Source organism: Calonectris borealis, unplaced genomic scaffold, assembly GCF_964195595.1.
Source record: "Calonectris borealis unplaced genomic scaffold, bCalBor7.hap1.2 HAP1_SCAFFOLD_158, whole genome shotgun sequence".
NCBI classification, from domain to species: Eukaryota; Metazoa; Chordata; class Aves; order Procellariiformes; family Procellariidae; genus Calonectris; species Calonectris borealis.
Window position 1 is genome coordinate 71,675 of NW_027441544.1, and position 8,615 is coordinate 80,289.

Here is an 8,615-nt window from a genome sequence, read left to right on the forward strand (position 1 = left end):
GGCACGCCGGGAGTTGTAGTCGGCGCCCCGGGACCGCGCATGCGCACGGCGCCCCGTCCGCAACCAATCAGCGCGCGGCTCCACCGGACCGCCCGCGCGAGGCACGCCAGGAGTTGTAGTCGGCGCCCCGGGACCTCGCATGCGCACGGCGCCCCGTTGAAATACCGTCCGCAACCAATGAGCGCGCGGCTCCACCGGACCGCCCGCGCGAGGCACGCCAGGAGTTGTAGTCGGCGCCCCGGGACCGCGCATGCGCACGGCGCCCCGTTGAAATACCGTCCGCAACCAATCAGCGCGCGGCTCCACCGGCCCGCCCGCGCGAGGCACGCCGGGAGTTGTAGTCGGCGCCCCGGGACCGCGCATGCGCACGGCGCCCCGTTGAAATACCGTCCGCAACCAATGAACGCGCGGCTCCACCGGCCGGCCCGCCCGCGCGAGGCACGCCGGGAGTTGTAGTCGGCGCCCTAGGATCGCGCATGCGCACGGCGCCCCGGGACCGCGCATGCGCACGGCGCCCCGTTGAAATACCGTCCGCAACCAATGAGCGCGCGGCTTCACCGGCCCGCCCGCGCGAGGCACGCCGGGAGTTGTAGTCGGCGCCCCGGGACCGCGCATGCGCACAGCGCCCCGGCACCGCGCATGCGCACGGCTCGCAGCCCCTCCCCAGCGTTTGCAAGCACTTCCCAGCCCCAGGACCCCCGGAGCTCACAGCACCCGACCACACCATTTTCCAGCCCCCTGGGAGCCCCACTCTCAAGTCCCGCCAGGACCCACAGCCCCACTCCCCAGCTCTTGGGGGACCTTGATCTCGATGGTCCGGGAGTCCTCCAGGTGTACTCTCTGGTCTGGACGTCCGTCTCTATGGTCCGGGAGTCCTCCAGGTGTACTCTCTAGGCCGGACTTTGCTCTCTATGGTCCGGCAGTCCTCCAGGGGTACTCTCTAGGCCGGACTTTGCTCTCTATGGTCCGGCAGTCCTCCGGGATACTCTCTAGGCCGGACTTTGCTCTCTATGGTCCGGCAGTCCTCCAGGGGGTACTCTCTAGGCCGGACTTTGCTCTCTATGGTCCGGCAGTCCTCCAGGGGGTACTCTCTAGGCCGGACTTTGCTCTCTATGGTCCGGCAGTCCTCCAGGGGTACTCTCTAGGCCGGACTTTGCTCTCTATGGTCCGGCAGTCCTCCAGGGGTACTCTCTAGGCCGGACTTTGCTCTCTATGGTCCGGCAGTCCTCCAGGGGTACTCTCTAGGCCCGACTTTGCTCTCTATGGTCCGGCAGTCCTCCAGGGGTACTCTCTAGGCCGGACTTTGCTCTCTATGGTCCGGCAGTCCTCCAGGGTGTACTCTCTAGGCCGGACTTTGCTCTCTATGGTCCGGCAGTCCTCCAGGGGGTACTCTCTAGGCCGGACTTTGCTCTCTATGGTCCGGCAGTCCTCCAGGGGTACTCTCTAGGCCGGACTTTGCTCTCTATGGTCCGCAAGTTCCCCACGTGCACTCTCCGCTCCGGACGACCGCCTCGATGGTCCAGAAGTCCTCCAGCTGTACTCTCTAGGCCGGACATTTTCCTCTATGGTGCGGAAGTCCCCCGGGTACATTCTATGCATCTGGACCTCCGTCTCTATGGTCCGGAAGTCCTCCAGGTGTACTCTCTGGTCCGGGAGTCCGCCATCTCTATGGTCCGGGAGTCCTCCAGCTATACTCTCTGGTCTGGTCTCTATGGTCCGGAAGTCCTCCAGCCCCTCTCCCCGACCCCCTAGGGCTCGCAGCCCCCCCCAGCCCCACTCCCCGGCCCCCCCGGGATGCACAGCCCCACTCCTCGGCCCCCTCGGGGGTCCGCAGCCCCCCCACTCCCCCTCCCCAGATGCTCACAGGGGGAAAGGAACGGCTCGGCCTCAAGCTCTGCGGGCTGCCTGTGGCCCCTGCAGAGCCCACGATCCTCGGCAGCCCACACGCGGGGCGAAGCTCGCAGCCCGAGGAGGAGTCACAGGGAGCCGCCGCTCCTGCCACAACCCTCCTTCCCAGCCTGCTGCTGGAGCACAAGGCACTTGAAAGCAGCAGGAAAGAACAAGGAGGGCCTCGCAAGATGGCAGGAATAACGCGGGGAGCCTAAAGCGTTTAGCCAGGCAGGGCTTGCCACTCACCTTGTGCCGTGGTCGAATCCCAGCCCGCAACTCAGCACCACACAACCGCTCCCTCGCTGCCCCCTCAGCGGGAGGGGGGAGAGAATTGGAAGGGCAAAAGTGAAAACACTCCACTCGTAAGGAAAAGGGGGGAAAAAAAAAAAACCCCAAACAACAGAGAGAAAAACCCCAGACAGACAAGCGGTACAAACGAAAACAACGGCTCGCCGCCAACCGCCCGATGCCCGCCCAGCCAGCCGCAGCCCAGCAGCGGCCCCCCCGCCAACCTCCCCCCCGAGTTTTATTTCCTGACGTCACAGGGTCTGGAACATCCCCTGGGTCCGCCGGGGTCAGCTCTCCCAGCGGTGCCCCCTCCCAGGCCCTCGCGCACCCCCAGCCCGCTCGCCGGCAGGGCGGGGCGAGGAGCAGCACAGCCCCCGGCGCCGTGCAAGCGCTGCGCAGCGGGAACTCACGCAGCCCCGCGTCACCGACGCCGTTCTCAGCACAAACCCAAAACGCAGGAGGAGGGAGAGCGGGGTGGGAGTGGGGGGCGGGGGAGCGGGAGGGGGGTGCCAGAGTTTGGGCGGGGGGCAACGGGCAGGTTGGCGGGGCAGGCAGCACCCCAGGGGTCCGGGCCCCTCAAATGGCTGGTGTTTCACCCCAAAGCTTCCCCAAATCGGGGGTTTTTTTGCTTTTGTATAATATCAAAGCTGGGGTTTTTTCCTTTTCCAAAATATTCCACTGGGAGGTTTTTCAACGCTTTTTCACAACAAAACTTGGTGATTTTTGCTTTTTCGTTTTGTGCATGAAAATGGGGGTTTTTTTGCTTTCCGGCTGCCCAAATCCTGGTGGATTTGGCTTTCCCGGGAGCTCCAAGTTGGGTATTTTTCCCCCAAAAATGCGGGTTTTCTTTTTCCCAACCCCTTGCAGGCCCCGAATTAGGGGTTTTGTGGTGTTTTTAGGCCACGGCGGCAGGTCCCGCTCTGTGTGCACGGCCCTGCAGGGGAAAGTCCCTGTTGGGGGGACCGGCCCCCAATCAGGATGGGAAAAGACGGAAAAAGAGAACAGGGAAGAGGCAGCTTTTGAAAGCGCTTTTGGATCTTCAACAGAGAGGTGGTTCGGGGGGGTGGGGGGGGTGAAGAGTTTTTAAATCCTTTCTATAAACAGGGTTTCTTTGCATTTTAAAAACCTTATCTATCATAGACGTTTACGCTTAACGTATTTACACATACCTCTCTCTCTATATATTTAGTGAATATATTTATGTTTCACTTATACCCCCCGATTTCCCACTCATTATATATAATACCTGCTCAGACTAGATATCTGTCGACTTACATATTTTGACACTTCAATGTCTTTATAGACTTCTCTATTTACACTTACGTATATTTACACTTATCTCTTTATAGACTTAGATTTTAGACTTAGATATCTATTTGCACTTATAGATCATCTCTTAGATTACATATAACGCCTATTTAGGCTCTCTATGTAACACGTAGTAAGTGTAGACAGCGGTATCTATTCAGACTTTTTTCTATTTTCAATTCCTTCATACATAAAATATATCATCCCTTCTGCGTTTGGAAGTGCTTTCTTTTTTAATTTATATAGACGGGAGTTCTTTTTGTATTTTAAAACCCTATATACGTCTTCCGGATTTTTTTATGCTCTAAAATCCTTTAGATAATAGGGCAGATATAGGTTCCTATTTTGAAATCCTTGTATACATATAAAGGAATATTATTTTTCAATATATAGAACAAGGAGAGATTTTTCTCTATTTCGAGGCCTCACAGACAGATTTAGAGTTTTTAAAAATTTTTGAACCCCCCCAGGAATTATCAGGCACTTTTGGGCTGTGACCCCCTTTGTGGGGGGGGGGACCCCCCATGACCCCCCATTCCCCACTCACCTGCTCCTCCACGGCATCATCAGCCCGCCGGTGATGTTGGGGTGCCCCAAATGACATCATCACCCCTCCAGGCCCCCAACCCCCCCTTTTTATTCAGCCCCCAAAAAGGCACAACAGGAGGGAAATGGCCCCAACCGGCAGCTCGTTACTTTAATAATGCCGTTGGCGTATGTACGCACGCACCCCCGCCAAAAAGGGGTGCTCTGCTAGAAAGATAAAGGAGGGGCGGCCCCCCCAAACGCTTGCAGCCCCCCCTCAGCCCCCGTCCCGCAGGCTGGCAGCCGGCCCCTTACCCTCAGCACGCCCAACGACCGGCAGGCAAACCCGGGCCGGGGGTCTCTCCTGAGCACCACGGGACGCTTACAGCACGGCATCTGAAAAACAAAAATCCCAACGGATCTATTTCAGCACGTTAAAAAAAACAGCACCGAAGGCAGCAGAGGAATTCGGTCAGGACAAGGGAGAGGGTAGCAGTCGAGCTAAAGGAGGGTGCCAGGCAAACGGGTCAGCTCGAAATACAACGCGGCCTTTAAAAGCTCGAGCGATTCGAACGCTTAAAATCCGCGTGAGGACTAATTGACGCGATTCTGAACGCGTCCTTCGCAGAGAAGTAAACGCTCTCGCTGGTGTCGGAAAACGCCTCGTCCCTTCCTTACAGCACCGCTGCCGGGAGATAACCCCGTGAGGCTGCAGGACGAGGGCGCGCCGTAATCGGCATCTACGCTCACGGATCCGCCGCCACAGCTCCAGCCCTGGCGCTGCTGCTGCTGCTGCTGCTGCGCATCTCGCTCGCTTGGCCGATAAAGCTGAAAGCGAAGCGTAAAACTTTGAAGAGTAAAATGAAAAAGAAAGAACAAATCTCAGCAATTCATTTTATGCTAAAAAGGCGTGCGTACGCTTACAGACGTACGACGAGAAGGCTTATACTATAAAAATATTTGATTTTCCTTTTGCGTTAATTGAAATTGCGTAGCTGTGAATTCATACCGTTAAATTATCTACCTCCAAACTACACAGCTATCGTTTGACTAGGGGTTTTGCGTGCGTCACATGACTAGGAGGGACGCCTGGCCAGCTGCGCCGAGACCGATGCTACCCAACTGCCGGGGAAACGCGCCACTGAAAGCGAGGCAGAAATAAAGGACTTCAGAGCGCTCTGCCAAAAGATCGGGAAAAAAACCCGATCAGTTGCCTCTCTTTTTAAACGTTTAGAGCAACTACCTAACTGCTTAAGCACACTTAATAAATTATACGCTACAGCTCTTTGGCAGTTGCAGTTTAAACAACGCAAGTCAGTTTGGAAGTTATACAATTTTCACTTTCTTTTTAAAATTTCGTTTACGATAGAAAAATCAGTGAGATAAGAGATCTCCCATACGGTTTTACTTTTTTTTTGGGGGGGGGTGGGGTGGGGGCAGGCGGTGGGGAATATCAAATCCCCGGTGCTGCAATACATCAGGCTACCAAAAAGGACCGGCAGGTTTGCTAACGCTGTCGGCCGTAGCCGAGCGTGCGGAGGAACGCGTCTTTACGATCTCTCGACCGTTACACCCGAGAACCAAAGATCAGCCGTACGTCGACTATCGGAAGACGTGCTGCGCTTGGGTCTGTGCAAGGAAATCGACCTACCCCTTTTTTTTTTTTTTTCCAGAGAGAGCGCGAAAAGTCTCCTTGCGGATGACTTCTACTGCCGAGCACGTCATCTCTGAAGATCCATTCTGATGGGAAGTTCGTAAAAGGCGACTCCTTTGAACGAGAAAGATTTCCATTCTGGAAAATCTCTTTCCAACCAAAGTCAAAATTACGCGCTGCAGGTTAGGAAAAAGGACGCGATAGAAGCAGTAACTCACCAAAACCACATCAGGACTCTCTGTCGCTAGTTACGAGGCTGCTACCGCTTCTCGGGAAAGCCTGGAAAGCGCACCGAAGCGACGCCGATTTGTCCCGTGTTGTCCACGCCGCTTCTTTGACCTTGATTGCTTTTAGCACAGATGCTAGCATCTCAGTAAGGTGTTCGAGTGCTCCTGTAAGGCATTTTAAACACCGACTGACTGAAAAAGCATACAGCTTTTATCGTGAAAACAAAGCCTGTTTCTCCCGAACATCCCAGCTCTTACAAACGGTTCCTTTCCTCTTCTAGTCCAACATTATTTTCACAGCACCCTTTCCTAGCAAGCGCACAGAAACAGAAGAGCGTGCTTGCAGGAAGAGAAAACAGACGGAGGGAAGCAAGCTTTGCAGAGGCGTACCACGCTCCAGAACAGACCTCCTTTATTTTTAGTATTTGCGTTAAAATATTTCACGTTAAAAAATCATATAGAAGGAGAGCTGCCACGTTCCTCGTGTTAACTGTAAAGTCCGTGCTACGAGCACCTTAGGAAAAACGCAGACACATGTCACAGGCCTACCTCGTACTTGCAGACCACTAGGGATCCTTTCCACCTGTCTCGTACTTTCACGGCAGTTGACGTTCTGCTGAGAGGAAAGGGAAAAAAAAACAAACAACGTTTAGCACAAAGCTTCCTTTGCCGCGAAGAGAACAACTGAGTGGAGGAGAAAGTATTTGGCATCGTCTTTGGTGCGGTTGTTGAGACAGGCCACTAGAGCTTCTGCACGTTTCAGACAACCGTGCCTTTTTTTTGGCTCATTGGCAGCTTTAGTTTCGCGAGAACTCACTTGCCTAGAAAGAGGAGTGACAGAGAAGGAAAAGAGAGGTCAGGCAGCAAGAGAGCTCTGCAGGCTGCCACCAGTCAACGTCGCACTCTTAAGGAAAAACAAACAAACAAACAACCAACCAAACAAACAAAAAAAAAACAAACAAAAAAAACCCCAAAACACACAAACACAAAAAAACCCCGCAAAACCCAACAACAAAACAAAACTTTGACGTTGTACCTTTCTTTTCTTTTGGAGCTCGTCCCTGTCTCAGCTGATCGTCTCGTCAGAGCACGAAGTGCAGATGATCCGTATCCCGATGACATCTGCACGCGATGAACACGTGTTCAGAAATAGTCCAGATCTGTAAGACTGGTGTCATTTGTGTGGTTCCAAGCATCCTAACTCCATTTTACTGACCAATGCATTTGTGAGGAAACTAAGTAGCTTTTAAACGTAGCCTCTCCTTGGGGAGAAAAATGCGTTAGGGAGTGAAAAAAAGGATGATTCAGAGCTCCCAACCATGACGGAGCAGCGGGAAAACTAATGAAAGCGAAGACCAACAGCAGCAACGCGAAGCGGCATTTGGCTTTAATTCCGATCACGTACTTAAGCGGCTCGCCAAGTCTATGCCTCGATCCCATGAATGACTAGCCCTTTTTTGGAAGGACCAACTTTTTTCCTTCAAAGTCCTAGATTGAAGACTCCACTGAACAGAATGGGGATGGAGCCACAGGACAACATGCCATCAACACTCTAATGAAAAAAAAAATCAAGTAAAAATCCAGTTGAAGTATCAGTTTCCATCGTGTCTCGTTCATTACGTTTCTAGTAGTACCTGGGTGCTCCAAAATTCACTCTCCTGACACCACGTAGTACTACAAATTACAATTACGCGTGTAAAAATAAAAGGCTATTTCCAACCTGCCCGTAAAATCAGTACGAACAAACAGAAGAGAAACACTTGACCCTAAAGAAGGTCACAGGCAGCTCTTAATTTATCGTAGGCGAAAGCTCATTCTTTTCCCTGAAAGGAAAACGCTCGTAACTACCCAGGGACCGATTCGGGAACGAGGCACGCGCGCTCTGTTAACGGCAACCGTTCATCAGCTTTTCTGCACCGGCACAAATTTGCCTTTTCCCTGGGTTTGACGCGGAGCACCTGCAGCGTCCTTGAACGCGCCAATGTTTCTCCCCGCTCCCCCGGCCCCGCACGTGCCGTTACCTGAGCAGCAAGCGGCGTCAACCGCGCAGGATTTTCTTCACGTGACGCAGAAGGTGACGCTGGGAAAAGAGGAGGCACAAAATGAACCTGTTTGTCACACCCAGCCAACGGTGAAAACCCAGGGAAGGATTCTGCCGTGCGGGGCCGGGCTGTGCACCCCCGGAGCTCCAGCCGGCCGGTTTCGCTCCCCTTTGCCGGGTACCGGGGAGACACCGCCGCCTCGTGCTGCCGCCTGCCCCCCGGGGAGAGCCGGGGGACCCCCACCTCACTTCAGCCCTCGGGAACGGGGCTGAAAGGTCCGATCCCGGTGCCGGGGGAGCAGAGGCGAGCTGGCTGGGACCAGCTTTTGCTCCTGGAACAGCCCTGGGGTGGACCTGTCCCTCCCTTTCAAACGCTCCAGCAGTTTCGGGGGCAGAAGGCCGTTTCTAAGCCCTCTCTCCAGCAGCTCCTCCCTCGACTCGGCCCGCGAAGCCCCCAGTCTGCCTGCAGGGAGGGCTGGGGGGTCCCCGGCCCCACGGGGCGACAGTGGGGACTCGCAGGGAGGATCTGTTTGCACAAAGCGCCCCCCCCCTCCCGCCCGCCGGCCCCCCGCCCCGGCCCGGCCCACTGCGCGGCCCCCCTAGGGCACGCAGCGCCCCCCCCCCAACTCCCCACTCCCCAGATGCTCACAGGCCCTCCCCCGCCTGGAGCCCCCCCAGCCCC

General features: G+C 55.1%; 1 long non-coding RNA gene across 1 annotated transcript; it reads right to left on the reverse strand.

The window, feature by feature from the left end:
* Positions 1-5,680: 5,680 nt before the first annotated feature.
* On the reverse strand, positions 5,681-8,303 carry LOC142077122 (uncharacterized). Its single transcript, XR_012671564.1, has 4 exons — positions 6,929-8,303; positions 6,442-6,505; positions 5,884-6,057; positions 5,681-5,779 (listed from the first exon to the last, which is right to left on the reverse strand). It is a non-coding gene; the product is annotated as an uncharacterized LOC142077122 (long non-coding RNA).
* Positions 8,304-8,615: the final 312 nt, after the last annotated feature.